This window comes from Rhinatrema bivittatum, chromosome 6 (genome assembly GCF_901001135.1).
Source record: "Rhinatrema bivittatum chromosome 6, aRhiBiv1.1, whole genome shotgun sequence".
Taxonomy (NCBI): Eukaryota; Metazoa; Chordata; class Amphibia; order Gymnophiona; family Rhinatrematidae; genus Rhinatrema; species Rhinatrema bivittatum.
In genome coordinates, this window is record NC_042620.1 from 338,522,900 (window position 1) to 338,546,437 (window position 23,538).

Consider the following 23,538-nt stretch of genomic DNA (forward strand, 5'->3'; position numbering starts at 1 on the left):
TCTTATTACATCTAATGTAGAACTACATCTCCTCTTAACCCTTTCCCTTACCTCAGCCCCAATTTACTAGAATCCCGTTGCTACATCTCCTCCTAACCCTTTTCCCTTACCTCAGCCCCAATTTACTAGAATCCCTTTGCTCCCTAGTTCTGTTTAACTTACCTCAACTAATATACCCCAAAGTATAGTTCTGTGTTTTTTAATAGATTCTACTTTTATTATATTTAAATATTTATATACATACTTTCGTTTAATATATAACTTGTTAAATATATAATCTGTTAAATGTATAATCTGTTAAATGTATAACGCTCCGGCGTAAGTTAAATCTGTTAAATCTGTTAAATGTATAACGCTCCGGCGTAAGTTCCTGTTCATTGTACACCGACGTGATATCTTTGATGAGCGGCGGTATATAAAAAAATTATAAATAAATAAATAAATAAATAAAATGCATTTTTCAAAGGCATCAGGTGTGTATAAACTTGAATTTGCCTGCAGGGAAAACTCCCCTTCCTCCCAATGCAGGGAAAAGGGGTGAGGCCAGGATTAGGAATGGGGTGGGCCAGCTTAGATACGTACGTGCTATTTGTTTGTTTTTTTTAATTCCTGTGTATTACTTAAGCCCACATACTTTGCACCTGCGAAGTATGCAGGGTAAATATAAAATTCTGCGGCACTTGCTACTGCAGGATTTTCAAAGGAAATCTGCACAGGGATTTCTCCTTTAAAAATCAGCTTCTAAACCCGTGATCCAATAAAATGTATTACAAAGATTTTTTTAAAATTTCTAATGAGCCTAAGGGGAATAAGAGCATTACAGCTCGACATTTCCCTTTGGCAAGACTAAAACACAGTAAATAAAGTACATCCCAACTAGTTGTGTTATCCATTTAGCTGTGAATTCAGTGGGCAATATTTGAAAGTAGAGGCTTGCTAGAATAAGAAAAGAAAAGAGCGAGGACTGCATCAGTAACAAAGCCTGAATCAGCAAACTGTGAGTGAAGGCAAAGCCTGGCACCTGCGGAGCTACCTGTTCGGTGCTTCACCAAAGCCTCAGGGAGAGAGAAAGTTTGTGCAGAGAATGGCACTTTGTGTCTTCGCCAGTTGGAGGAATGTCCCCGTCCCCCCCATCCAGGTGCCATCCTGCCCACCTGGGGAATCTACTTTTCCAGTCCCTGGAGATTAGAAGGTTCCCCTGGCTCAGGCCAGCTGATATTCTGCTCAGATACAGGAACAGATTGTACAAAAGGGAACACTGCACTGCTGCGCATTAAGAGCTGTACCATTTCCAAAGTGCTTGCCGCAGTAAAGAAATTATTTTGGGCCCTCGCACAGAGACTCCCGGCCACTTCTCTGGCACGCTCGGCACACATCGATTACCTCAGGGATCAGATAAAAGGACGCACGAGAGCCAACCTTAGCTCTTGGGGCCCTGGGAATCCCTCCCCCCCCCCCCCCCCCCCCATTCGACTAAGAAGCCAAGCCCTGGAAGGAAGAGTCAGTGTTGAAGCCAGCCTGGGAGAGTTCCTGTCCCCATGAATACAACAAATATTTTTAGGACCTCATCGGGTAGCAAACCGTGCCCGGGGAATGGAGTTACAATTATGAAAAGTTAATTTTAAAAAAAAAAAATTATACATTTTAAAAACCGTAGTTCCATTTTTGTAGGGCTCTCTCTACAGTCATTTTAAATATTTCAACAATGATTAATTCCCTTTCAGGCAGGTGTGCTGCCAATGACCTAAAAAACAACTAGCAGTGTCACTATGCCCTGCCTGCATACATTGCAGCCGAATGACAGCAATGTAAAGCAGCAGGATGTTAAGGAACTGCTAGCAATTAAAAAGATGTTTCTATGATTGCATCATGGCCAGTGATCACACAAATATGAACAATCAAAACAAAGGCCCATTTAAGGTAGGAAGGCTGCAACAGAGAGGAAAGCCAAAAAAAAAATTCTTTCCAGCTATAATTTTTTTTTTTTTTTTGTGAATTCATTCAGGCTTTCTTTTTTCAGCAGCTTTGCCCAGCTTGCCGGTACTGAGTGAACCGGCTTTCTCTGGAATCCGGAGAATATTTCGCTGAGACCTCGGCTGCTTGCGGAAAACACCGTCTTACATTTTTCTGCCATCAACTGATGCTTCGCCACCAAGGGACCACACATGTCTAACCTTCCACAATTTTCAATTTTATCCCTGTTTGGCTGAGATACACAGATGATATATTTCTGATATGGACTAGCACTGACATCCAATTTTTCACTTTTTTTGATTGGCTTAACAGTTGTGACAAAAATCTTCAATATGATTTTTGTATTAACCACGCTCAGATTCCTTTTTTGAACACTATTATTTCATAGAACAAGGAAACTTTTACCACTACTATTTTTCAAAAACAGACTGATCATAACACATTACTTAGCTACAGTAGTCACCATCCGCATACTTTATGTGATAATATCTCTGTTGGTCAAGTTTTTGGTTTATGTCGTTTGTGTACAACATGGGAGGAATATATAGCTCAGTCTAATATAATGATATCTCAATTTACCTCTCAAGGCTAACTGCATCGTGCAGTCAAATGTGCCTATAAATGGGCACTTTATGTTAATCAGGATTTGCTTCTCCAGACAACACCTCGTGACCCTTCTGACCATATTACTTGTATCCTTCTGTTTTCAGGCAGAGTTGGCCAAATGTGTCCGTTGATCTGACATTATTGGTCTGTGTTATCTCCATACTACAATTTTCAAAACGCCTCCCCACTTTCCTTTTCATCATGATCGCAACCTACACGACCAATTGGTTCATTTCGAACTACAACCACTTTCGGTCACTTTTCTGGGTTTGTCCGGTCATCACCTCTGTGGACACTGTGCTGCCTACCCTCATTCACTTTCTATTACCACCTTTACACATTCTACAATCGGACATTTGTACCCCTTCATGTTTTTCTACTGGGGTTATATATATTATTAAATGTCCTTGTTCGCTTTTGTATGTCAGCAAAACTAGACACGCATTGAAAACTCGCATTTCTGAACATAAATCGAGTATTTGCTCTGGCTGTCTCAAAGCACCTTTAGTACACCATTGGTTGGAAGATGTCCACTCTATATCAGATTTAAAGTTTTTTGCCATAGATTTGCTAGCTCCCCCTTAAGGGGAGGAGATTTTGACACACAATTAGTACAACAAGAACAGAAGTGGATCTTTAAATTACACTCTCTGACTCCTGCAAGACTTAACAAGGAGATTGAGTGGTTTCATTTCTTTTGAAATTTTTGTTTTGACAGCTCTGACAACTTTTATCTCCCTGCCTCTGACAGCCACTTTCCTTTCACGTGGGTTGGCTTCTCTCCCTGACCGGGCCTCTCTTTTTGGTGAGAAAGTCCCTTTAAATGTTTTTCAGAAGATGATCCCTGTAAGAGCTCCTACTTCGGCTGTTCTCATCTGTAAGGTATGCACTTTCATTCTGTGAATAATTTACATAGCATATTTATCCATTTTTCGCCTTTTCTCTGTTGTATTTTATGTGTCCTTTAACTAATTCTTAATGGCATTTTGGTTCTCTGCATTTCCGAATGGAAATCTATTTTCTCCCTCCAACGCAGATTTCGGGCGAAACATGGAACCGTGTCAGGGGACTTAAATGCCTTGTCATTTCTATGACCTTGGACACTTGGAGCCTCTTGGAATACTAAAGTATTATTGCTATTGATTATATTAAAAAGGACCAATATCCTTTCTCTATGCTACCATCTGATATTTTATCCAACTATAGTTGCTACCATTAACAGTCCTGCTTCTTACCTTTTCCTTCTTCCAGGATTTTAAAAATTATTTAACATTCTCACATTCACAATTATGCCACTCACAGATGTGAAGTTCAAATTGTTCCTTCAATTATGGAGAGTTCTTAAACTGTTTTTCTCCTATAGTGGTAGAGCCAGAGCTCAGTATTGCTGGTAAGCACCTGAGCAACTGACTCACATGCTGTGTGATTCTAAACTGATACAAATTTTCATGAACAATGATATTTATTTATTTATTTATTTAGGGTTTTTATATACCGGCATTCGAGAACGCAGTCCCATCATGCTGGTTCACATTAAAACAAGTGTGCATCGTAAACAAAACTAAAACAATGGTGCGGAAAAAGGCAGTTACAAATAACAGGGAGATTAGAACTTGGCGGAGAGAGAAGAGAAAGGACATGTTATTAATTCAAACATGTAACGATAGTGTAAAATAATATAAAATTCAAACAAGAAGGTTAGTCATGGTGTATGTGAAGGTAAGGATTGGCGTGGAAGGTAGATCAGTTTGAGTCCGGGAATGCTTGTGTGAATATCCATGTCTTTAGTCTTTTTTTGAAGGTTGAGATGCATGTTTCAAGTCTGAGGTTTGAAGGGATAGAGTTCCATAACGGTGGAATGGCTGTAGAGAATGCCCGATCTCTTAGTGTGATGTGTCTGGTAGATTTGGACGGTGGTACCTGTAGCGATCCTTTGTATGCATCTCTTGTTGGTCTTGTTGAATTATGTAGTTGGAGAGGGATCTGTATGTCGATGGGAGCCAGTAGGTGGATATTTTTGTATGTGGTAAGGATGGCCTTGTAAATAATTCTAAAGTGTATAGGTAACCAATGGAGGCTCTTTAGGATGGGGGTTATGTGATCCCTTCTCCTGGAGTTTGTCAGTATTCGTGCAGCTGTATTTTGTACCATCTGAAGCGGTTTAGTATAAGAAGCGGGAAGACCAAGTAGGATGGTGTTACAATAGTCTAATTTTGAAAAAATGATTGCTTGCAGGATGGTTCTGAAATCTTGGGCATGGAAAAGAGGTCTAATTCTTTTCAGCACCTGTAGTTGGTAGAAACAGTCTTTGGTTGTTTTGTTAATGGTGGCTCTACACTAGTGGTGGCTCTACACTGGTGGCTCTACACTAGAGAAAGTAATACGTTGAAAGTTTTAAAATATCCTGTTTACGGTGGTGTGTATCCACTACACCTCCCTGTCACAGGTGGTATAAAAGGATAACCATTTTTTACTTCATTAATTGAAGCTATCATGTCTCTACAAACTCCAGGGGATCCAGTCACAGGGCATCTTCGGTGTTCTTTTGCTGACTGTCTAACCTTGCTGTTTACCTAGTCAGCACTCAAGGCAGCCTGGATATCCTGGCAAAGGCTTGTATAGCTATTTGACACAACATGGAAACCTATTAAGCCATGCTTCATAGTAGTAGAAACCAGGATCAGACTTGCTGATATTTACCAGACCAGAGTCAATTTGCATAATATTTTGGATTTTAAGAATTCATTTTGTTCCCAGAAATGTTATTTTGGTACTTTATAGCTGGTTAATGTGCGCCCAGTTGAGCCTACTTTCAATTTTGTACTTTCAGAAAAACTTCTAAGAAAATGCTAGAGATGTGCTTCAGGTTAGGATTTCATCTCGGGCTTTGTTTCGGGGCCCCCCACGGGAATTTCATTTTTCCTGCAGTTTGACTTTTTTTTTTTCGGGGGCCCTGATTTTTTGGTTAGTGCGCACTAACGGGAGTTGTGCGTGCTTACTCCCGTTAGTGCATGCTAACTCCCGATGGTGCACACTAACATGGCAGAGTTAGTGAACACTATTGGGAGTTAGCGTACACTAACCCAAAAATGAATTTTTTCCAAAATTTTGGTAGAAAAAATTATCATTTTTCTGTTCTCCCGAAGCATTCCAAATTAGGCAATTTTGTCGAAATTGCCTAATTCGGGAAAAACGATTGCACATCCCTAGAAAATACTTTTAAGAAGAAACAGAGCATCAGATAAATTTAAAGTGCCAAGGTTCAATCTACCATCTCATTCCTCACGATAGGCTACAAACAGACAATAGACACATGAACTTTCTTTCATCTGTTGGTTCATTAACAAATCACAACCCATCTATAACCCTCAAAAACTTAGCTTCTACAAAAATGACGTGTTGGCATCATAACCCCTGTGTCCACAAAGCTGGAATTATGGGTGGAGTTATTGGGAGTATTTTTTCTGTGCTGATGTGTTTTCTGCTGAGCTAGCTGCTATTTTTAAATGTCCTGGGAACATATTATAAAGATAAAAATTAGTTTATACATTTAGTTGTACTATTTGATGTGGGTGTACTCCTGATGACTTTTGTAATGTTTGTATATTTTTACATTTTATGTAATTTTGATTTCCTGATGCAGGCATTAATACACCGAAACATGGGTCCATGTTGGTGGGGCATTTATCTGTGAACACAGCTGTTATGATGTCAACAGGTCATTTTGTGTTTTTATATGGGTTATACATGGGTTGTGGTTTGTTAACATGAACCAGCAGATGAAAGACTTTGTTCCTATTGTCTGACACCGTTTGTAGCCCATTGGGGTGGATGCAATACAGTACGCTCAGCCGAGTGCACTGTTTAACTCACTGTCAGACACAAGTTAAATAGGCGCTAATCCACCCCCTAATGCAATAGGGGGATTAGCGCTTATTTAATGTGCATCCAATGTGGAGTGAATGAGTTAGCGCTCATCGCATGTAAATGAGGCTATTACTCATTCACTCCAAATGCAAAAAAATAAAAGTGCGTCTCAGACGCACATTTATCGCTTAGCTATAATCGCCTGCGTGGAGCAGGCGTTAATAGCTGAGCGCAATTTAAAAAGTACAGAAAAGCAGAAAAAAATGCTTTTCTGTACTTTTTAAAAGGAAAAAAAATCTCTTCTGGCTGCAGTAATGAAAACCAATGCCGGTAAACTCGGCATCGGTTTTTATATCCAGCTGACTGCAGTTATGAAAACTGATGCTGAGTTTATCAGCATCGGGGTCGCGTTACCAAGGAGTCGCTTCCTGGTTGTTACGGTTGGGCGATAGCCCAGTGTGGTGAACACCACCTGCAGGGGTGACTCAGGCTAGGGAGACAGGAATCTCAGTAAAGTCTCTGATAATGGCTGGAGAGGAATCTCTAGTGCTGGCTGTGTGGAATCTGTAGAGCTGGACGCTGGCTGGAAAGGAGTCTCTAGTGCTGGGAGCTGGTTTGAAGGAGTCAGGTGCTGTCTGGAATGAGTTTCTGGAACAAGGTGCGTGGGGGTAAGGGTGAGCTTTGGGAAACACTGGAGCAGCATGGGGGTATGCGTGGATGTGAGTGCTGGTAAGTGTGGTCTGAACACTGGAACTGGGTGCAGGTATGAGTGGAATCCAGACAGCGTGCAGGTAAGTGTGAGACTGACTGTAGGTATATGTGTGAACTGGACTGAGGGAACCAAGACAGCAGGATAGACAATGACTGAACTAGACGAAACCAAGATAAGACTTACACTGAACAGAAAACACAAACGCCCGAAGGCAGCAAGGCAAAGAGGCAGGACAGGAGGAAGCCCGAAGGCAGCAAGGCAAGGAGCCAGGACACAGAGCCCGAAGGCAGAACAGAAGGCCCGAAGGCACACAGAGGGAAATGGGAGGCTAGGGCAGGGAGCCCAAAGAACTCAATGCCAAAGCACTGAAGCATTGGCTAGGCAGGGTTATATAGGAAGTCCAGGTCATGGAGCAGATATGTAGGCCAGACTGGGCCAGCCAAGAGAGCTGGTGGGATCTCTGGTGGTAAGAAGGCTGCACAGCAGCCATAGTAACACTATCCCACTCTTTAAGGCCGCCTCCTCTTCCTCCTGGATCCCAACTCTGCAGGGGGTACTGAATGATGGAGGATGCTAAGGGTTGGTGTAGACTTCTCTCTTTCATAAAATAATCCTGCTGGAAATGGGTGCCTCTTGCAGGGTAAAGGTGTCCAAATTTGCTAAGGACTGGTGGAATTAATTTAAGTCTGTGCAGGAAATGTTGAAACCCCTGAGAGACTGGGTCAGGTCCCTCCTGGGGCAGTGTACCAAGTTCAGACCCCCTCCAGGGATGATGCGGCAGGCAAATACCCCTCCTGAGGTGGCAAAATAGTCTTAAACCCCTCCTGGGACCATGCGGCAAATTCAACCCCCTCCTGGGGTGGTGAAGCAGTTTCAAACATTTTCTGGGGTGGGGGGGCCAGGGTCAAACCCCTCCTGAGATGATGCGGTAGGCTCAAACCCCTCCTGGGATGGTGTGGCAAATTCAAACCCCTCCTGGGGTGACACGATACTCTCAAACCCCTCCTGGGGGTGATACAGCAGGCTCAAACCCTTTCTGGGGTGGGGGGCACGGTCAAACCCCTCCTGTGGTGGCAAGGCAAGCTCAACCCCCTCCTGGGGCAAAGCGGCAGACTCAAAACCCTCCTGGACAAGGCGGCAGGCTCAAACCCCTCCGGAGCAGATGTGGCAGGCTCAAACCCCTCCTGGGTAATGCAGGAAATTCAGCCCCTTCCTGGGGTGGCACGGCTGGCTCAAATGGCAGGATATTGAAGCCTGTTGTTGACTGTTCACAAGTTGTAGGAGTGGTTATGTTAGTGTGGAAGGAGGATAAAGACTGGACTGCCGAGGACTTGGTGAATAGAGACAGACTCTCGACCCCCTGATCATGGTTCCCTGGTTCTGATGTGTGGGTTTGCAGATTAGTGAAAGCACAGGCAGCTCTGGAACGTCTTGGGAAGCAGCTCGTTAGTCGTAACTGACCTGCAGCTGTGGGAGGCAGAGCTCTGCTTGGCTTAATTCGTTCTCTCTGCTTTAGAGAATCTTGTTTGTGAGGTCCTAGCATGAAAGCCGCAGGAGCATTCCTAACCAGGTGAGCTCCAGGGCCCTCTGGGAGATATCTTGACTTTTTGTGAGAGGTTTTCTTCAAGGTTTCATGAGAAGATGTGCTAGGATTCTTTATCCACAAACTGCCAATAGTAACTACATTATAACGGGCCGATACAGTACAGTGCGCTCCGACAGAGTGCACTGTTAACCCTCTATTGGACATATGTTTTTGACGCGCTAGCATTACCCTTTATTCAGTAAGGGGCCAAAAACTTGCGTCCAACCCCCCGAACCTAATATAGGGGGCCGCAACATGCAAATGCATGTTGATGGCCCTATTAGGTATTCCGGCGCGATTCAGAAAACAAAATGTGCAGCCAAGCCGCACATTTTGCTTTCAGAAATTAGCGCCTACCCAAAGGTAGGCGCTAATTTCTTCGGGCACCGGGAAAGGGCACAGAAAAGCAGTAAAAACTTCCTCCTGTCTTTGTCGCTCTTCCCCTCTCCTTGGTCCTTTGTCCTTATCTCCCATAACTTCTGCTGAAGCAGCAGCTCCATATTCTCCATCTGTGATCTCGAAAGCATCCTGTTAGCTGAGCTCTTTCAACAGCATGTGAGTTAAAAAAGTTAATACCAGGTCAGAAACAGGTATTGTAATTTGGCATTAGTACGTGCATGGTAAGCAGCATGTGAAAAGATCATATCACTCTATTAAGCATACATAGCATGCTATTTTAGTGTATGCTAAATAGCCTTAGCATGCACAATAAACTTTAGTACACAGTAAAGTTTATAAAAAAAAAAATCTTTCATTTAACTTTCACACATTTTCTTTATCTAAGTAACCTTGAACATATAAGGCCAATACTAATGTTTTATTCAGATGAGTAAATTAAGATTAAATTGCATTGGAGAAATTGGGGACAGCAGGAAAACAAAAATTAATTAACTTTGACTTAGATGATTTGTGACTAGCTAAATAAAACAGTTGCTTGAAGCCACAAACCTCAGATGGTTACATATGACGGAAAAAGATGTAAAAATAGTGATATGAAAACAAGATTGAAGGCAACCCAGTGGTAAAGCACAGTGTGCTTCTACATGTCACCCAAACCTCACACTAAAAAGATGCAAGAAAAACACATTTATTGGGAAAATTGTAATCCGGTTGGATGAAATTATAAAAAAAAGCATTCTTCAATTTGGGTCACAAAGCCCAAAAGCAGCTCTGGCATCTACTGGCACATCAACTTTCTACCTCCCCTTACAGGAGAATACAATTGGCTTATAAATAGAAACCATGCATTCAGATTAAAAAGGCAATGCTTCTTTTAAAAAAAAAAAAAATGATACAAAGAATGTGTAGTTGTTAATGTTGGCTTCCTCCCTATTGCTTAGAAGGGAAGATTGCTTTGAGCATTTCACCAGAATGGGCTGTAGCTTCTTTTTGAAGCAATATATCACACAATGAAAACCTGAAGTCTCATTCATTTGTGACAATGGGAGTTAATACTTTTATAGATGGTCTGGAAATAAAGACGAGATGTGGATGAATAGTATATTTATTTGAAAACAAAATTAAAACTGCAAAAGAATGCTCTTGTTCCCTTTTGATTTCAAAAGAAATGAAAAAAGTCCTGCTGAGAGTCACATCATTTTTTGTTTTCGTTTTGGCAAATAAGGCACACTATTTCCAAATGTCCACGTGGATTTTAAAAGCCACGATTTATGTGTGTATATGCGCGTGGTTGAGCAAAATAAAAAGGGGAGGCAGAAAAGGGGTCAGGGCGCGAGTGGAGCATGGGCGTTCTGGGGCAGGACCAACTGTGATGTGTGTAACCTCATATTTTAAAACCAGAGGCCGCAGCGCGCAGCAGCTTGCTAGCCATGTGACTTTACTGCTACTCCTGATGTGGAGCAGTCTGCAGATCTCGCATTTTAGGACTTACACGACACACTGAGGGGTCTGGGTCTACAGAGGGGCATGCAGAATGAAGAGCCAGACAAACTGGTGGACTCATTGGAAAAACTGGGAATGTCCCTCACACAAGCATGTTTTAAAATCCTCCTACATATACCCATTAAAGCCAGCAAAGTCATTTGGATGATACATGAAGTAGGCTTGCTCAAGCTACCTCTTAAAGTTGGGAATATACTTATGTGCAGTAAGTGTCTATTAAATCATAGGCATGTAAGTGCATTCATGATTTAAAATTCCAGTCGTTCTCTGCTCACATGCCAATATGAACATATATGGGTGCACACACTCTTTATTTTTAAAATTAGCCCCACTATTTCTAAATAACGTTCACTATTTTGAATAGCATACACTTTACTAAGGCTTTTCTTCCATTCTGTGTCAATGGACAAATTGCTTAGTAAATCCGGCCCAGCATACACTTTACTAAGGCTTTTCTTCCATTCTGTGTCAATGGACAAATTGCTTAGTAAATCCGGCCCAGATGAAAATGTTGACATAATAAGCATCTCAGAAACCTAGTGGCAAAAGGATAACCATTTTGCATTTGTAGGCCTCATAATACCATTTGTTCTACAGGTGCAAAACTTGGGGGTCATGTCCAAACAATCCATCCTCATATTAAAGCTGTTTTTTCAGATCATTAATACTTTGCAGACTAAAACCTGTTGAGCCCAGGTGATTTTTGCACTGCTCTAGGCATTAATCATTGCTAAGCTTGATTACTGTAATGTTGGCTTTGTTGGTCACCCTGCATCAGCTCAGCTAGTGTGGAATTCTGCAGCACAAATACTGACAGGTAAAATGATGCATGAACAGATTGCATATCTCTCATTCATAAGATGTTGAGTCATTGACATCACCATGGATCAGCATGGTGTTACAAATGTATAAGCCCACACATGTTCAACATAGCTTATCGGAGAACCCTCTCCTCGAGTTGTCCATTTAATGGAAACACACAATAGAGCTTTTTCTGTCATTGGCTCTCTTTACTAGAACACACTGCCAGAACAACTGCACCTCGTGACTTGTTTTAATTCCTTTAAAAAATCTTTGAAAATTAATCTTTTGAGCAGGCTTTTGAGCTGAGTCAAACTTGATAATTAGCCAGCAAATAACTAGTCAGTTTAATCCTCATATTAGATGATATCTTGGAAAGTTTGTTCAGTGATGATATAGAATTACCATTCTTATGAGGTTATAGTAAATATTGGCGAACATGTTTTTACAAAAAACTACTATGATCACTTTTAGAATTATTTCATGTTCAGAAGTTTTGTGTTAAGGTGGATATTAATAGCAATGGGTGTAATGTCACTTTGTGATTTGCTATTGCTTCAATATTCTGTTTTATTATGTATATTATGTACTCTGCTGAAAACTTTGGATCTGTGTGGATTTTAAATTGTTTTAAAATAAAAATAAAATAGGAAAATCTCCAAGGCATTAATAGAGGGTCAAAGCAGCAGAAAGAGTGGCACAAAGATCCCAAAGCAACCACTCACAGTACCAAGAACATTCCAAGGCTCCAAATGAGAGGCAAAGGGTGACCAAATTGATACAAAGCCTTAAGCAGTGAAAAGTCAGAGGAAATATCTGGAGGAGGCCTCATATCATTTCCATATGGCATCATTAGGAAAAGAGGCTGGCTGTAGAGCCTTGAAGTTGGTCTTCCATTTGCTAGAAGACCGACTACAAGAATTCAGCCCTGCTAGTATCATCTGCCTTCCCTAGCTTTTCACCGAAGCTAATATGCTACTGACTAGAGGACCCAAATTTTCTTCCAACAATATCCTTTGTTTTAAGGAATCCATTACCTGCTATTAATCAAGTTGACTTAGAAAATAGCCACTGCTATCACTAGCATCAGTGCGTGGCATATACTTAGTTTGTGGGTACTTGCCAGGTACTTATAGCCAGGATTGGCCACTGTTGGAAACAGGATGATGGGCTTGATGGGCCCTTGGTCTGACCCAGTATGGCAATTTCTTATGTTCTTATGATTGTTCATCTGAATCAGTTTTTGCAAATACTGCCTATTACCTGAGAAGCAGTAATAACAGAGGTGTGCTGTCAGAGTTTTGGAAGCTTCTCTTCTCCTGCCCATGTCTTTTTCTGTGTTATAAACCATTAAAAGTTAAATATCAGGTGATACCAATAGTCAGTAAGAACAGTAAAGGAAGAGAGTTTGAAGAATATTTTCATAACAGCATGAATGAGGGCATTCAACATTAACTGGGTAAGGTTTGTGTAAACACTGGATTACTACAACAAGACCAAGAGTCAGCAAGTACCATAAGGGAAAGAAATTTGAAAAGAATCTCAAAGACAACTGGAGTAGAAGATGAACCACTCAAAGATACCAAGAGTGGCTTAGGGTAGCAGTAGTAGCATTGGCAACTGAAATTACAAACAATAGGTACAGAGCAATACAGCAAGAATAATGGCAGCAAGGCCCCAAGATATACAGAGAGGGCTGAGGCAGGAGGAAAAAAGACATTGAATTTCCAAGGCACCAAGATGGGCAAAGCAGTACCAGGAGTGGCATGAAGGGTCCAAGAATAAATGAGTGGTACAGCAAGTGTTCAGATTGCCAGGGTAAGACTGGCAAATTCCAAAAGGGAATGAAATTTGGAAGGAATCTTGAAGACAGCCAGAGAGAAGGAAGAACAACAAAAAGGAACAAAGAATGGTTTGGACCAGCAGCAACATTAGTAGTGGCACTGGCAATTAAAATGACAAATGATAGGTTCAGAAAAATACAGCAAAAAGAGTGGAACTGCTTAGCAAGCAGAGTTAGATTGCTTGACAGTGGCACATACTGCTACTGGCTCGCTAGTGTATGTTGCAAACTACAGCTGCATGGTACAATACTACACATGATAGCTTTCACAGTGTGAGCAAAAATGTCTCTCACATACTATGTATGTGTGCTTCTTTTCAGAGGCAGAAAAGAAAAAAGGGTCAGGTTGATGTTCACTGGAATCTGCTTCTGAAGTTAATAGTAGGTACAATTTAGAAGTTATAACAACAACATACAGAGTTGCATCAAAACTCTCTTAGACATACAGGGCCGATTTTAAGATGCGCAGGCGTAGATTTGAGCACACAAACCAGCGCGCACAAATCTACGCCCAATTTTATAACATGCACGTACATATTATAAAATCCAGGGTCGGCGCGCGTGCAAGGGGGTGCACAATTGTGCAACTTGTGCGCGCCAAGTCGCGCAGCCTTCCTTCGTTCCCTCCGAGGCAGCTCCAATTTCAGAGCGGCCTCAGAGGTAACTTTCCTTCTGCCCCCCCCCCACCTTCCCCTCCCTTCCCCTACCTAACCCACCCCCAGCCCTTCCTAACGCCCCCATACCTTTAACTTAGAAGTTGCGCCTGCCTCTGGGCAGGCATAGGTTGCACGCACCGGCCGACAGCAGCCTGCGGTCCCAGGCACAGCGGCAAATGGCCACTGTGCCTGGAGACTCCAGCGGCAAATGGAGGCTCAGCGCATGCAGAAAGGGTTTTAAAGGGTTACGCACATATATTACGTGTATAACCCTTTTAAAATCCGCCCCAGTGTGTGTGTGTATGTTTGGGGGGAGGTATCACAAACAGTAGAGAAGCATCAAAACACTCAGAATATAGAGGGGCAGATTTTCAAAGGGTTATGCGCATAAGATACATGCATACCCCCCGAAAACCTGCCCCTAGCTTCCCTGCATGTGCCGAGCCTATGTTGAATAGGCTTGGTGGTGTGTGCAAGCCCCGGGACGCGCGTAAGTCCCGGGGCTTTGCTAGGGGGGCGTGTCGGAGGGGCATGTTGGGGGCAGAGTTTCATTCGGGGGCATTCTTGGGGTATGGTGCCGGCCCAGGGGTGTTCTGGGGGCGTGGCTGAAGCCTCCGGACCCGTCCCCGGGTCGGGTGATGGCGCACCAGCAGCCCACCGGCATGCGCGAGTTACACCTGCCTTGGGCAGGCGTAACTTTTCAAACGTGGGGGGTTTAGATAGGGCCGTGGGGGGGGGAGGGAAGGGAGGGGAAGGTGCGAGGGGGGGGTGGAAGGAAAGTTCCCTCTGAGGCCGCTCCAATTTCAGAGCAGCCTCGGAGGAAACAGAGGCAGACTTTGCGGCTCGGCGCGCGCAGGCTGCCGAATTTTGCGCAGCCTTGCACGCGCCGACCCTGGATTTTAAAAGATACGTGCGGCTACGCGCGTATCTATTAAAATCCAGCGTACTCTTGTTTGTGTGGGTCGCATGAACAAAAGTATGCGCGGGCATACTTTTTAAAAACCTACCCCAGAGTGTGGGAATCCAAACAGCACAGAGGCTTCAAAAAAAGTACAGTACAGTGAAGGGGAATGCATAGAGGGAAGAAATGCAGAGTCATCAAAATCACCAAGTCAGAGAGTATGGGGAATTGAAAATAGTATAGAGGCATGGAACCCTCCATGGTATAGAAAGTAGGGTATCACAACAATGCAGAGGCATCAAAATCCCCAAGACAAAGAGTATGGGGGAATCAAAAACAGTACAAATCCATCAAAGAAATCTAAGGCATACAGTGAGGTGGAACACAAACTGCACAGATGCATCAAAAGCTCCAAGTTCTATTTTTAGCCTCATTAACAAATTTTCTTTTCTATTTTAACCATTGTCTTACTTTATGAAAAGCCCCAAATCTCTTGTCCATATGTTTGTCTTAGTAGAGTGTAAGCTGTATTGAGCAAGGAATGTCTTTTTTATGTGTTATTTGTACAGTGCTGCATATGTCATGTAGTACTATAGAAATGATAAGTAGTAGTAAGGAATAGAGTAAAGGTTATTAAAAACAGAACAAAGGCAGAAAACCCCTGTGGGTCAATACAAACAGCACAGAGGCATCAAGATACCCAAGATATAGAGTGCAGGGAATCACAAACAGAATAGAGGCATCAAAACCCTCAAGGTGTAGAAAATAGGGGTATTTCAAAAACAGCACAGAGGCTTCAAATCCCCAAAGAAGTAGAATTCATAGAAGCACAAACAGCATGGAAACATCAAAACCCCCAAGCCACCATGAGAGAGGAAAGGGAACCTGTGAAGGAGTGCATATAAAAGTCCCTCAGAAAATCTTAGCTAACTGGCCCAGTCTTCTTTAAGAGCTAACCCTAGCAATGGATTCTGGGAGCAGGGAGGCTCCCTTCAGCATAGGATAAGAAGGCAGGGCCAAGAAGGTTTGAGGAGGCCCAAACTTATGTTGATGGTTTTGAACTGCTTTGAGGACTGCAGAGGTAAGCAGCCTTTTGCTCTGTATTTTTTTATCTATAAATAAACTATGTGCATAACAGCAAGCTGGAGTATGCTTCTTTCTAATCTCCTGGCTGTTTCCCCAAGCTTTGGCCCACAGTACCAAATATGGTTGAATGAACAATCCAAGGCAGTGAAGGCACCAAAAAAGCAGAAAAGAAGCACCAACAGTGACATGAATATTCCCCAAGGAACTACAAATTGCAAAATGATACCCTTAGCTGCAGTTTTCTCCAAGGCATAATAAGAGATCCAGTATCAGGCAGGACAGTAATAGTAGCAGACTTAGGGTAACAGATTGGATTAGAAGCCAAAAGGTAGTCCAATTTTGAGCTTTATTTGAATGGAGACGCGATCTTATATATGTGCCCGACTCAGGCCGAGTTTCTCCCCACGTAGGGGCTGCCTCAGGGGCTGTATATAGTTAGTCTTAATGTATATGAGTATACTCTCATAACATTAATTCCCAACATCTATGGCAGTCTGGTGGTCTCAAAGCGGACCCGTTCTTCATGCAATTCGAGCAGCAATGCAGGGACACAATCCTGACTCCAAAATGTTTATATAAAAGCAACAGTGAATTTTTAGTGGGTGCAGCAAACAACTATTGCCTCCTCAAAAAGTGCTGCTTTATACATTAAGACTAACTATATACAGCCCCTGAGGCAGCCCCTACATGGGGCGAAACTCGGCCTGAGTCGGGCACATATACAAGATCGCATCTCCATTCAAATAAAACTCAAAATTGGACTACCTTTTGGCTTCTAATCCAATCTGTTACCCTAACAGCTTTCTTAGATAGTCTACCCTCCTGTTTTGTCGGTCCATAGTAGCAGACTTAGACTGCAAGGTTTGGAAGCAAATAAAGAAGTGGGATGTGTGGAGAAACTTGTAATTGTCTTTTTTTTTTTTTTACATTGTCCTTTTAAGGGCAGATTACTCAAGTATAATCAAGAAAGAAGCAGTTTAGGATAACTAGGCTGGCATCCTAGTAGGCTACAACAAAACAGTGAAGTGGAAAGCCAGAAAAGAGGTGAGGTGGGAGGAGAAACTTGTATTATTGTTTTCCTTTTTTACATTTTATGTTGGGGACAAAATATCCCAGTATAAGCAAGAAATAAATAGGGTGAGAGAACTAGGCTGGGATCCAAGTTATAAGGAATATGGAGGCATCAAAATCCCAATGTGTAGTCAGTTTAATGGGAGCTAGGAAGTGTGGTAGCAAGACTCTAAAATGTAGCATCAGGAGTAGCACGGTAAGGAAGAATGGCTGCAAGACCACCCTGGTGTAGTTCATGAACATGGTAGCTAGGCAGAGTGACAGCAAGACCCCCAAGGTGTAGCATCAGGAGCAAAGCAACAAAGTAAAGCAGCAGTAAGACCCCCCCCCCCCCCAAGTGTAGCATCAGGGCATGGCAACTAGGCAGAGTGGCAGCAATTCCCCCACTTGCATGGATATTCTGGGAAACCCAGGAAAGGTAGATTGATGTTCAAGAAGACAAAATTTTCCTGCCATTGAGATAACACATTCGCAGAGCATGCTGGTTGGAGGGCAAGAAAGATGGCGGAGCACCTTGGCCAGGTCTGGCCAGACCACTCCCTTGTGTGTCTAATATTCCAGTGGATCTGTGGCCATATCCTCGATGGGCTCTATCTGGTAGTGGTCACAGAAATTTATGCTGGCATCTCCTTTCCTGGGTTGGTGCAAGGGTATCTGTTGCCAGCTTCTTTAGCTATGGCCTGTGTTAGGAGAGATTGTTTTGTGGGGACAACATGACTGTGGTATATTGATATAAGGGAGAAAGTGGTAGCTGACAGGATGCTGCTCATGCTAACAGTTCTCTCTGGGTTTGCCAATCATTCCTGCATTACATCCCCACAATCATTTGGATTTTGATGAGGCCATATTCAGCCACTTTGTGGCTTGACAATTTAGCCAACTAACTTAGACCTAGATTTATCATTTTCCTATAAATATAGCAAAAATAGCACCTGCGATTAAAAAAAAAAAAAAAAAAAGAGGAGTGTGGTTAGGGTAATTTTTGAGGTTCTGCAATGTCTGCTATATTACTGCATCTGCAAGATGTGCCCACTTTTGGGGGCTGCTGGTGAGAGAGAGAGACGGAGAGAGAGAGACTCTCTTTATAAGGTACTCATTTAAGTAAACTATTTATACCGTTGTAGGAGGGGCAACTAGTAATTCAGGTTGAGGATTTAGTGGTGGCCTAGGTTTTGGAAGGCAGTTTTACATGCACAGTCAGAAGTAAAAACAGCACAGTACCCATCAGTGAAGATTTGATGTGATTTGGAATGATGAAAGGTACATAAAGATGAGATTTGTATAAAGTTTGATGCACTCTCTGTCTAGCTGCTGTTTATTTATTTATTTGTTTTAAAACAACTTAAAAAATACCTTTCACGCAAGGTGGATGATAGATTGGTCCGGGTGGTCTTGGCACTTTTTGCGCATGACACACCATCAGGCTTGCTGACACCTTATTTTTGCTCTTGGCATATGGTTGTGTATTGATCGGATTTTATAGAGGTTGGCAATTTGGTCCCAGTTTTTGCTCCATTTAAATTCACACCACCTATATATACATTCAGTTAAAGCCCGGTCATGGTAAACACACCCGTTCACATTTATCCATTCCAGAAATACAGTTCAAGTTTGTAAATTGTTGTATAGCGTTTCCTGTGTCTGATGCAAAACTCCCCAACAAGGCCCTTGTTTTGCTGAAATGGCTTCTTCAGGGGGGAACCCCTGGCACAAAGAACAGCATATAGTCTATGAACCAAATGAGAGAAAAACGGTGTAAGTGAACTGCTTAGAGATTAAAATAAAAATATAGCAGCACTGGCTGAGGTGTACTACATAGAAATAATGAAACTTATAAGCTTACTTCTCAAAGACTACTCCCAGCTTGAATGACCAGGTGAAGCCCCCTAGGTTTTAAAGATGAAAAATGTTTAATCTGAAATGTGGAGGGCTAAGAACTTTAAAACAAAAACATCACATTATTGAAATATTCAGCCACTTATCAATCGCTTATTAATTTCAAAATTCTGAAAGCATTATAAAATTAACGCTACTCCACAGCCTACAGCGGTAAGTCTGGAAGGAGTATCCTTGAAAACCACATCACTATACAGTTCCTTGTGGCTCACGTGAATGTGAAAAATGAATATTTCTGTCACACACACATGTTACAAAATGATTATGGCACAACTAAATAAAAGATGGAACTCATTGATACATATTGTGCTATAAGACACCCTTCCCAGAACATCCTCGTCAACAGAGCAAAACACATATGGCTGCCGGCAGGCACACTTTCTTGCACAATGCGTCTGCGGTGTGAGTGGAAGTCACTTGACTGACCCTGTATGTGAAAAATTGCTTCAAAAGCAAAAAAAAATTGAAAATAATCATACAAAAAGAGGATTGCATAATGAATGACTAGAAAGATGAAAAGTTACCTGGGTAAATATTGTGCCAAGTCAAAGACCAGAGGTATTGAGTGAGAGCCATCTAAACAAACATGGCATCGATGCCTCCTGATGAGGCAGGCATGATGAAAGCTGAAGAGTACAATCTCTGCTTCTTATTTGTATATTATTAGAATCTGTCAAAAGAGAAAGATGGTAACACACAACTAAGAAAGCTCAAGGAGCTCCCACTTAATGGAGCATACATACACAATCAGATCTGCTTGAACCTATTTACCAAGTATTCGACCTTCCGCCTACTGTCACCAAATTTAACACGGGAATCAAAATGAGGCGAAGCACACATGGTGGCTCAAACAAATCATATTTGTACATAAATGGAGCTACACAACCAAGATGTGACCAATCAGAAGGAGGATGCCTGTATCCTCCAACAGAAATGCCAGCCTTGAAGAAACCCCTTTGAATATATTAGTGGATTGGTGCACCAACGTCAGCCCAAGATTAAAGAAAGGAGGGGGGAAACACTCTTAAGGGACATCACTCATGAATGGTACAAGCATCTGAAAAATCTTGTTCCTTTATACAAATGCCTCCCATTTGATCAATGAATATTGTCCATCCAGGGCCATAGTATGCCACTAGTAAATATATCCACCTCCAGGACAACTTAAACACTGAACAACAAAGAACTTCAATTGATCAAGGGAATAGTCCAAGTCCATCCAATGTTTAACTAGAAGAGCCTCTAATTTACGAGTCCTGATGCAACTCTTTGTTGCGTCCATCGGTCCTAGACGGCTTCGCCCCATTTGCCTCACCTTATTCACGGCTCCTCCCGCTTACCTGGGAAAGATGGCTACCACTGCGTCTACAAGCCGACCTCTCTGGCGTTCCCAGAACGGCTATGGTGCAGCCTCCCGACATTGCTCCTCCCAGGTACCTACTAGGGTGCACGCGCACTCGCAACCCACGTCTTTGTACCACCTTTGGTGCGAACCTCGAGGGCATTCCCTCATGCTGACGTCATGCCATCTGGGTATATTAACTTCACTAATTTGCTAGCTCATTGAGTTAGCAAGGACTCAAATCCATTCTTATCTATGCTACTCTGCCGCTTCCGTGCTGCCGCAGGAAGCTCTCTCTCTGCCCTTCGGGGTAACTGCTAACCTGGGTACCCGCTCCTCGGGGGCCCTCTGCTTTCTTTCAGGTGCCTTACAGGGAACAGGTACTCGCTCCTCGAGGGCCAGCTCTCCCTGCCTCAGTGCCTGTACCATCTACAACATACCTGGTGGAATCGCACAGCTATAGCAAACACCTAGTGAGTACTCTAACTCTCAGTCTATATCATCCACAGTATCTCCTCACTGGGAGACCTGCTGCGGAACCTCCTGATGTCATCTAGGAGAGAAGGGCTCCCTCTGCCGAGGTCCCTGAGACTGCAACTATGGACTGCCTCACTACTGCCACCTGATGACTCTCTTCAAGCTGTCTAAATAAAGAACTCATTTGTGTTTTGTGTAGTACGAGTCTAGCCCAGTGCTGTGCTCCTCACGGGGCTCCTCTCCGTGGGCATAGTCATCTCCACAGCACCCAAGAATCCACCAAAACACACATAACCACAACACTCTTATGTTCTATGATTCATGTGTGTACAGGGAGCTTGGTGTGACCTGTATACAATTTCTTACAAGAGTATAGAATGGCATAGATATATATATATATATATATATATATGTATGTACTGTAAATAATCCTACCTCCATGTTTACCAGTAAAGGTACTGAAACTTTAAAAATAATGCAATGGTTAGTTTGGTTACTCATTTTTAGATATGCTGACTCTAAGAAAGCTGTGCTAAACTGATGTCATGGGACTAATATGGGATGGGAAAAGGCAGATAGAGATGTAAGAAGTTACGTTGATAAGTTACACTAATTAAATTTCCTAGCACTAGAAAGATATAATAATAAAGATATTCTCTGGTGGCTTTTTGAACTTTTACCAATTTCTATGTATTCTTTTATTGAAATATTAAGCAAAGATATTACAAAATGCACTTAAAAGCAAAGGGAGAGTGTAAAACCAACAAACTTTTCTAAAACTATAAATGCCTCCAAGTTAACCTTATGAAACAGCATTCAGTTCTGAATATTTTCAGCATGTGTCAGTGTAGATCCATTGGTTTTGTATAATAAAGCCCTGTGAGACTAAAAGTCTCTCAATCAGAAGGAACCAGAAATTAGAACTGAATGCACCATGGATTTGCATATCATCTCCCTTAATATTGCCCCCTTTCTTTCCTCTTTCTGTTTACCATTCAGAATGAATCTCTTGTTTGCTTGCAATAATTATCTCTTTCAATTTTTACTTACTCAGGTGATGATTTGAATTGCACTCACTTTTCTTTTGATTTAGATGAGTTTACATCATGCTGTGAGGCAAATTGCATATATATCCCTTGCTAATTTTGTATTTTCAGTTGGCTGCACTTGCCTCTCCCATTCGGTTGTTATTTGTCACTGGTGAAATGAGAAGCAGAATACACTCTCCCATCATTTACAAAATCTTTCTAGCCTTTCTAATAATAGTATGTACTGCTTTTTAATGCATGCACCAATAACAGAGGGTGAACTCAAACCAGGAGGAGTTTTTGTTACGGCGGCTCGCCGCAGGGACCGCGACCGGTCTCCCTCACCCAACGTCGTGCCGCCATAGCAGGAGCGAGCCCCAGCTCCCCGGCGACGAAGGGGAAATGCCCCGACACAGCTTTCCATTCTGCGACCCTGCTTGCTGCTGGCGCTCTTCAAAGCGCGGCGGAGATGCCCCCGCCGTCTGCTTCATGCATCTCGGCCCCTAGGCGCATGCTCACACCTCCCTATTTTATTTAAAGGGCCCGTGGCAGGAAAGGGCTCCTGACCCTTCCTGATGTCATTGGTCCGGGACTATTTAAGGCAAGTTCTGACAGTCAGATTTTGCCTTGGCAACAGGTCGCCTTGCTTGTCCTGAGCGTAGTTACTGAGTTCCTGTTCCTGATCCTGAGTTCCAGTCTTCATTCCCGCTTGTTCTTGCTCTTGAGTTCTACTTTCCATTTGCTGTCCTGCCTTGGTTCCTTCACTCTGCTCTTGGACTGACTTTGGCTTGACCCCTGGACCAGACGCAACTACGAGTTTGCTGCCTGCCTCTGATCCCCTGGACCAGACCTGACTTCTCTTGTTGCCTGCTGCGGCCCCTGGACTGGTTCCTCATTGTTCCTTGTCTCGCTCCTTGCCTGGCTGTCCCCAGGACCATCCACGCAGAGGCCCACCTAAGACCAGCCGGCCCCGGCATCCAAGGGCTCAACCTGCGGGGAATGAGGGTTGGTATTGGCGAAATTCCTGATTGCCTCTGCTTCCCGTCCAGCCTCGCCTCCCGTCAGTGGGGACCTGTGGGGGCCTTCCTTCAGAACTAGCGCTAACCCCACCTCGCGCCGAGCCCATCTCCGCAACATTTTTAGACTGGAAAAGCTAGGGAAACCCCAAATAGTTTTGTGAAATTCCAAACTGGATCCTTCTCATCCTGCTATGTAGTTTCCCTTTGAAAATTGCCCATGGGTACGTAGTACCCCCAGTCATTGCACCCGCTTTTTTAGTACAGGTAAAATGTAAATGGAAAGAAATGTTCCTTGATTCAAACACCCAATCAATGTATGCTGTTTTCCTCCTCTGCCCTCAGCACACCTCCTGAGAGTTCAGCTAAAGGTACACATGCTATGGAAGACCACGCACACTTTTAGTTGTCTTGAGGGGAGAGCCAATTTTCAGATAGTTTGCACAGGTAAATGGCCTTGAGAATTGTCCTCTCAGTGAATAAAGTTTGAATTGGATTTTTCTGGCCTCCATGCTTTTCCACATGTCTGAATGTAACAATATGTAATCCAGGTGAGGGTTTTTCCACTGAGCAGCCAGGAGTTCGAAAAGCCCAGAGCACCGTATAACCTGCAGTTGGACGTGGGATGTAGAGGCACTAACTAATCCCCTTATGCAATAAGAGGATTAGTGCCTCTATGACGCACGTCCAAAGCGGAGTGAAACTAATAGCGCTCATCACATGCAAATGCATGTGAATGAGGCTATTAGCTATTCACTCCCTATGCAAAAAATAA

General features: G+C 42.9%; 1 long non-coding RNA gene across 1 annotated transcript in view; it reads right to left on the reverse strand.

Annotated features, from left to right (window-relative positions):
* Positions 1–23,538, reverse strand: part of LOC115094559 — a 330,280-nt gene that overhangs the window by 126,492 nt on the left and 180,250 nt on the right. The gene's annotated exons all lie outside the window — the stretch shown is intronic.